General features: G+C 39.5%; 2 pseudogenes; both read left to right on the top strand.

Moving 5' to 3' along the window:
- The first annotated feature begins 1,336 nt into the window (after positions 1-1,336).
- LOC102878949 lies at positions 1,337-2,283 on the top strand (annotated as a pseudogene).
- A 1,053-nt stretch (positions 2,284-3,336) lies between these two features.
- On the top strand, positions 3,337-3,455 carry LOC112479208 (annotated as a pseudogene).
- Positions 3,456-8,575: the final 5,120 nt, after the last annotated feature.

Genomic DNA, 8,575 nt, shown 5'->3' with positions numbered 1-8,575 from the left:
ACTAAACGCATGGACTTTGTACTTAAAGATTTTATGAATTTAACCTCAAGGCAAGAAAAATAAGTGAATGGGACTATATCAAACTAAAAAGCTCTGCACAGCAAAAGAAACCATCAACAAGGTAAAGAGACAACCATCTGAATGGGAAAAGATATTTGCAAGCAACGCCTCCGATAAGGGCCTAATATCCAAAATATACGACTCAATAACAACAACAAAAAAAACAAATGATCCATTCAAAAAATGGGCGGAGGACCTGAACAGACACTTTTCTCTAGAGGACATACAAACGGCCAACAAATATATGAAAAGATGCTCAACATCGGTAGCTATTAGGGAAATGCAAAGCAAATCCACAATGAGATATCATGGAAGCAACTGAAGTGTCCCACGATAGATGATTGGCTAAAGAAGCAGGGGTACATATATACAATGGAATATTACTCAGCCATAAGAATAGACGAAATACTGCCATTTGTGACAACATGGGTGGACCTCGAGATAATCATGCTAAGCGAAATAAGCCAGACTGAAAAAGTTGAAAATCATATTATATCACATATATGTGGGATAGAAACCTAAAAGCAACAATCGAACAGGAGAAACAAACAGAGACTTATGGACATGGACAATAAACTAGTAGTTACCAGAGGGGAGGGGGAAGAGGGGAAGTTGATGGGGTAAAAGGGGTCAAATACGTGGTGACAGAAAGAAATCTAACTATGGGAGGTGAACACATAGTGCAAATATATATTTGTCTTACTGTTAAAATGTATAACAGAAACTTATCGGATTTCGTTACCTAATGTCGCCATAAAAAAATTAAAAAAAAAAGAAATGGGTAAAAGTTCTGAACAGATATCTCACCAAAGAAGATACAGATGACAAATAAGCACATGAAAAGATACTCGACAATTTCCATGAGAGAATTGCATAAACAACAATGAGATAACACTAAATAGATATTACAATAATTAAAATCCAAAAAGCTGACAATAACAAATGCTAATGAAGAAGTGGTGCAGTAGGAACTGTCATTCATTGGTGGTAGAATGTAAAATTCTACCTTACTTTGGAAGTCAGTTTGGCAGTTTCTTACAAAGTTAAACATACTCTTATAGAACAATCCAGCAATAGCACTCCTATGCATTTATCCAAATGAGTTAAAAACTTAGGCCTACACAAAAACTTGCACACAAATGTTTATAGCAGCTTTATTCATAATAACCAACAAGTTAAAAGGTCAGTGGTTGCCAGGGGCTGGGGGTGGGGAGGCGAAGGATAAATAGATAAAGAACAAGGGGGTTGGGTCCCAGCGACCTATTTCTCCCTCTGCATGGCGGCTGGCGTGCACCTGAGCGGCATAGCTGGGGTTGGTGGAGCCCCCCCGGGGCTCTACCGATGTGCAGGGAGCAGTTCCCCTGCAGGGTGGGCTGCTAGCTGGCAGAGCTGGCCTGTGTGCTGCGTGGCTGCCAGCTGGCTTCAGTACTACAGCTGTAGCGGCTCCTGTCCAGCAGAACCTACTCCATCCATCGCCTCCTGTTCCTCTTCTGCTACTGGGTGCTGCTCTGTTGCCCCGCCTGCGCGTTTTTTGAGAAATTAGCTACCCAGGAAAAATGACTTTTACTCGTATCAGCCACGTTCTGAGGATCCGTGTGCCTCCAGCTCAAGTCTGGTGCTCATCTCTGCAGGGTTTGTGGCTCTTTATGCCCCCAAACATGCTCTAGATGTCACAAAGTACATTATTGCAGTAAGAAGCATCAGATTCTAGACTGGAGATTGGGACAATCAGATAATTTGGACAATACTGTTCCAGACCACAACTTCCTTCTTCCAGAATTGGAGATCATAATAGAAACAGAAGAGGTAATTACACCCGAAGATGCAGAAAAAGATGAATCGGAGATCATAGGGAGCATGGGTGAAGCAGCTGGGGAAGAATTGGATTCCATGGCAAAACAGGAATCCAGGGAAGATAATTTTTTTTCTACAAATTTAAAACTAAAATAGCCCTGGAACCAGAACAGATTTTCAAATGTGGCAGAGAGATTGCCCCCGTTTGGATCTTTAGTGAAAATATCCCTCAAGAAAAGGATATTCCAGATTGCCCCTGTGGTGCCAAGATAATATTTGAATTCTAGGTCATGTCTCAGCTGCTCAACTACCTAAAGGTGGACAGACTGCGCAGGTATATGCATCTTCACCTGTGCTGGAAGCTGTAGACTAGGCACTGGCTACACAGAGGAATTTGTCTGGAAGCAAGATATAACAGATACACCTTAAAGACAATGTCGTAAAGCTTTAAAAAGGCTCATAATCTCTTACACCTTGCAATTCCATTTTTAGGACTTTATCCTAAAGAAATAATTATACCAGAGATAGAGGTACAAAGATGTTGTTTTAGGCATTGTTTACAATGTCTAAATATTTGCGAAATAAAAATGTCCAGTGACAGGGAATTACGTAAATTTTTGTGTATCTGTATAGTGGAAGGCTGTGCAGTTTTAATGGTACAGACCTGTATGCACACCAAATAAGATATAGATCCAAATTGATACCAAAATACCATTATAAGTGATATTCATAATATGATCATATTTTTGTAAAAATATTTGCGCATGTGTATGTGTACAGAAATAAATCTAGAAAGATATATACTGGGTGTGAACTGGTTAGCTGTGAATGTCGGGGCTCAGTGAAATAATCTTTTAACTTGTATGTATATTTCTTCAATAAAAATGGGTTATGTGCCTAAGTAAAAAAAAAAAAAAAGAACGGGATTTTTAGGGCAATGAAACTATTCTATATGATATTCTCATGGCAGATGCACAATAGTATGCATTCACCAAAACTTATAGAACTGTACAATACAAAGAGTGACATTTAATAGAAATTGTGGACTTCAGTTAATAATGTATTAATATAGGTTTATTAATTATAACAAATGCACCACACAAATACAACATAATACTAGGGTAAAGCGTGTGTGTGGCGGGGGCGGGGAGAGGATATGGGAATTCCCTGTGCTATCTGCCCAATTTTTCTGTAATCTTAAACTGTTCTTAAAAATTAAGTCTACTAATTTAAGAATGTGGAAAAAGATAATAGCTGAGGTTTTTGGAAACTAAAAAAGTGAAATAAAATAAAACAAACACACAAGGCATGTCACAGTTAAACTGTTTGAAAGCAATATTTTAAAAGAAGTCAGAGGGGAAAAGGATGCATTACAAATAGGGAAACAATATTTAGAATGATGAAGGACTTCTCATGAGAAACAAATGAATCCAGAGACAATGCACCAGCATCTTTAAAGTGCTTAAAGAAAAACAATTATCAGTCTACGGTCATGCCACCCTGAACAAGGTCGATCACGTCTAATCTCGGAAGCTAAGCAGGGTCGGGCCTGGTTAGTACTTAGATGGGAGACTAACTAGGAAGACCAGATGTTGTAGGTGTAAAAAAATAAAAAATAAGGGATTGTAAACTGACAAGGTCCTTGCAATCTGTGAGGTCAACCAAGGTCTGCTTCGCCTAAAAAAAAAGAAAAAAGAAGAACAATTATCAACCTAGAATCCTATATCCACTGAAAGAATTCATTACAAAAAAGGTAGTCTAAAGACATTCATTTTCTCTCCTCTTCCCCTCCCCCTCTCCTGCTCTCCCCTCCCCTCCTCCCCCATCACACACATACGCACAGAGGAGAGGTGAGATAATTAGTTTCTAGCAGACTCTAAGACTAAAGAGAAACGGTATCAAAATACAACCCAGATCTGTAAGAATAAAGACAAACAGAAAAAGTAAATATATCAAAAAAATGGTAATGGAAAGAAACTAGACTTTGGGTGGTGAGCATGCAGTAGATTATACAGATATTGAATTATGTTGTATACCTGAAATTTATATAATGTTAGTAAGCAATGTTACCTCAATAAATTTCATAAAAATAATATGTTATGAAAAAAGGTAAATATATATAACACATAACTTTGGCAGATAGTGACATTTTACTCCTAGCCAATAGCTGGAGTATTTCTCAGCCAGGGTGGTCACATGCCACAGAAAATTCCTTTATTAGTACTATGCTATATTTGACCTGAAGAGTAAAGTTCAGATCCTGATGTTCCTTATACCTCACTTTGCCATTGATCTTTTCTCAGACAAAGGACTTGCAAGCACCATTTTAATTTCTTTTTGCAGGGATGGATCTTAGATTACTGAAGCAACTTTTGAATTCCAGGAACTTTTGTGGTTTGGGTACTGCTTTTTCTTAATGGAGGGAAGAGAGAAAGAAACGGCATGAATGGTTATAGAACGCCTATGTGCAAGGCATGGTGCCAGGTTCTTCACGTGTACTATTATGTTGAAGAGTCAAGACAAACTGAGGAGATGGGTACAATACTGGGAGCCGTAGTGTAAACTGGTTGAGAATTACAAATCCTGGAGTCAGACTGCCTACGTTTCTGACCCCTGACCCTGAACAAGTGGCTTAAACTTTCTGTATCTGTTCTCTTTACTGTGAAATGGAAATGACAGTACCTACATTATTTGTGAGAATCAAATGTGCTGATATATGTAAAGTGGCCAATATAGGACCTGGCACCTGGCAAATGCTATTTAAGTGTTAGCTATTTTAAAGCCTACTTATTCTCAAAGACATAAGGCAAACTTACCTTTGTCAATGTCTCACACATCCTGACTGTTGTGGTTACAGCACACAGTTAAAGGCTCTATTGTATGCCAGGGCTTTAACGTGTACTTTGGCTAATGGAGTCTCTGAGGCCCTAGGAGAGGGAGAAAGATGCCTATTAAGAGCAGGACAAATAACAACCCTGGCCTCCTTTCTAGAAGCTGACAGGATGTATTCTTTGCACAGAGCACATGGCTTCTACCACTCCTGTAGTTGTTATGTACACAGGGCCATTTAAACATATCCATGAAAAACATTATGTTCAATCAAGGGACAAATATTATTGATATTTTATATTATGACTGGACAAGGAAGAGAGATGGATGAAAGGAAGGGAGAAAGAACAAAGGACAGAGAGACAGGAGGGAGTGAAGACTCCCCCTGAGGGTGAATACCTGACAGGTTCGCAAACTGCTTGCCTTGAGATAAGCAAATTGCTCATCTTTGACTTGTGGCCACAAGGAAAGTCACTGTTGACTTCTAAATTACTAATGAGCTCTTAAGGGTTTAGAACATAGCATTCTATACACGAACATAGTATGCATCATTTTGTTCTCCACTTCGAGGTTTATTTTGGAGCTTGCATATAATCATTCTGAACCTTTTCTGTGAGGAGGGAACATCCTCACTAGCCCCCACCTCCACGCTTCTACTTGCACTCCAGTGAAAACTAGTTTTAGTTTTGGGACTTATATTTGTCCAGTTGGATCTAATAACAGAATGAATCCTAGGAAGAAAAGCTTTCAGGGATGAGTTAAAGCTAAAATTAGGTAAATAATTCTTTTGTATTTTTCATTCTGGAAAAAAATTGTTTTGTGTTGTGTGCAACATGATGACATTTTGCCCTGGTGGAAAAAAATATATTTGCATCTAAATGTCCAGATTTCAAGATATTATGCACACCAACCAGGGTTTATAACCATATGCTATGTTTGAAAGAAATTCAGGTAATGCAAGTGAGACTTTAAATGAACACTAAAAACATGGCCCACGTATGGGGATACTCCTCTGGCTGAAACTTAGGTATTCATGGTGGTGAAATATGTTAGGGGACTTACGAGATAACTGAGGGAGATGAAAGTTTTGCCGCTCCAAAATATGCCTTTTGGGATATTGATTTTAAGCTGGTTATTAAGAAACAAAAAGACTCAGAAAGAACATTTGATACTGCCCCCTTACCTGCCTAAAGGAATTCAGATAGAAAAATCTGCTTAAAGGAAGGAATCATCACCTTAGCATCATAATATAAACTAAATGTGGCAGACAGTGAGGAACCTAACAATCTAGCAAAGTCTGTCTATTAGGCTCCTCTCTGTGTCCCACTGTTTCTGGGTGGCCCAACAAAAATTTGTTTACCACATGTTTGATTTTTCTTATCTACCTGTAAATTACCTGCTTTCCCTTGGAAATCTTAGAACCCTGTTTCCTTTTCCTTTGTCCAAAATAGCATATACCTCAACTGTCCAATATGCCCTTAGGTCTCATATTTTTTCTCCCTCTTTAATCGCCCCCCACTCCGCCACTTCCACCCCTGACCTATGGATGTTGCCGTCTCCCCTTAAGAACTGGATCTCTGAAGGCAGGGTGTCTCCTCCCACACGCTCCCGGCGTGCACCCAGGGCCTGATGCCCCCAGCGCACTAGAGGGACATGGTCTGTGGCTCTAACTGGGGTGTGAACCCAGGACCTTCTGTATGTAAAGCAGATGTGCTAACCACTACTCTATGGAGCCACCCCGGGTCTCATATTCTTATGGCACCCTGTATGTACATGCGTAATACATTTTGGACATTTTCTCCTGTTAATCTGTCTCATATTAATTTGATTATTAGTCTAGCTAGAACAATTAGAAGGTAGGAGGAAAATTATTTTCTTTGCGCCCCTCTACCCCACAAGTCTTGGTTCAGGATTAAATACCAAATTGTTGTTTTTGGAGTCTCACTGAGAAAATTGCCAGGCAGCTCTTACTGGTAAATTCTGCTGTGGAAATATGTACCTGTTGCTTTATTAGTTTGAATTTATTTTGTATCATCGGTAGTTTTGTACGTTGGCAGGGGCCTTCATTACTTTCAGAAAACACAAGAGAGACTGATAATTATAATTGGTTTACAGAGTGATCAGAGGAAACATTTGAAGTAATAATGTGATTCCTATAATGGGAAAACATGGTGGAGTGAGAGACATCGCCAGATCCTTCCCTTTGAGACAACAATAAGCTGAACATCTAAAAATGAACAAAAACCACCCAAACTGCACACCAGCATGTCTGAGCGTGGGATCTGCGCCTAAGAGCTACCACAGGTCAGAATCCCAGGTGTTGGGCAGTGACTGGAACAAATAAAGAAGCTGCCTCTCGCAGCCTCTGGAGCTCCCTGCAGGAGGAGGGAGAGGAGAGAAGGAGCGGTGAGCTTGTGCTGCAAGTTCCCTGAACAGCCAAGCCTGGGAGGGTTGTGGGCGACCTGTGGGCTGCTGGCAGCAGGGCCCAGTCATCAGGGCAGAGAGCAGAGAAGCAGCCAGCAAAGAAACAACAGTTGATTCTTACCGACTGACTGAGCCGCAGTCACCAACCCCCAAACCAGAGGGCCCCTTCCCCCATCCTCTGAGACCAGTCACCGTGGAACCCCAGGGGAATCTGAGCAAACGCTACTGAAACTGTTAGGGATCCAAGAGGCTTAGACACCACCTACTGGAAACCAAAAGAAGAGTGCCTTCTTTGCAGCAGGCTAAAGAGAGACTTTTATGTAATAAATCTTCTTTCTGAAAAATAAATAAATAAACAGAATACATTTCATTAATGCCCAGGCGGAAAAATAGTCCATTAAACACCATGAACAACCAAGGTGACAAGGCATCTCAGTAAGAAAGAGAAAAATGTCCAGAAAATCAGCTTACAGACATAGAAATATGCTACTTAAGTGACAGAGAATTCAGGATGGTACTTCTGAAAAAACTCAGTGACTTCAGAAATGAGTTATATTAATAATTTCAGAAATTGCAAAAACAACTAGATGAGCAGAGCAAGGAGATTGAAACCCTCAAAAAGAACCAATGAGAACTTCTGGAGATGAAGAACACACTGCAAGAGTTGAAAAAATGAAATAGCAAGCTTGGGAAATAAAGTTGACCAAATGGAGGAAAGGATCTGTGATACCAAAGACAGAAATCTAGAAATAAATCAGAAGGAAGAAGAGAGAAACTGAAAGATGAAAAATAATGAAAGAGAAATACAAGAACTAGCTGATACCTTCAGGAGAGGAAACATAAGAATAATGGGTATTACCGAAGGCGAGAAAAAGGAGCAGGGACTAGAAAACATTTTCAGACAAATAGTGGACGAGAATCTCCCAAATCTAAGGAATGCGCTGGAACTTGGAATTCAAGAAGTCAACAGAGCATCCAATGATCTCAACCCAAAAAGGCCTTCACCAAAACACATTGTATTAAAGTTATCAAAAATTAATGACAAAGAGAATTCTCAAGGCAGCCAGGGAGAAGAAAACGATAACGTATAAAGGAAAACACATTCGATTATCATTGGACTTCTCAGCACAGACCTTACAAGCCAGAAAGGAATGGAATCAAATATTTAAACTATTAAGTGAAAGGAACTACCAGCCTAGAATAATGTATACAGCTAAGCTCTCCTTTAGATATGAAGGAGAAGTTAAGACTTTTCCAGTTTTAAAAATTGAGGGAATTCTCAACTACAAGGCCCACACTACAGGAAATACTGAAAGGAGTCAGTTCACCTAAAATAAAATGACCAAAAAAAAAAAAACATAATTAGGAGTAAAGTAACTGTCAGGCAAATAGAAGCAGAGGAGTGCAACTCTTACAAAGAACAGGACATTATAAGCTTACATAATAAGAAGAGAATTCTTATGACAAG

This window comes from Pteropus alecto, unplaced genomic scaffold, assembly GCF_000325575.1.
Source record: "Pteropus alecto unplaced genomic scaffold, ASM32557v1 scaffold280, whole genome shotgun sequence".
Taxonomy (NCBI): Eukaryota; Metazoa; Chordata; class Mammalia; order Chiroptera; family Pteropodidae; genus Pteropus; species Pteropus alecto.
This window is presented reverse-complemented; position numbering and strand designations above follow the sequence as displayed.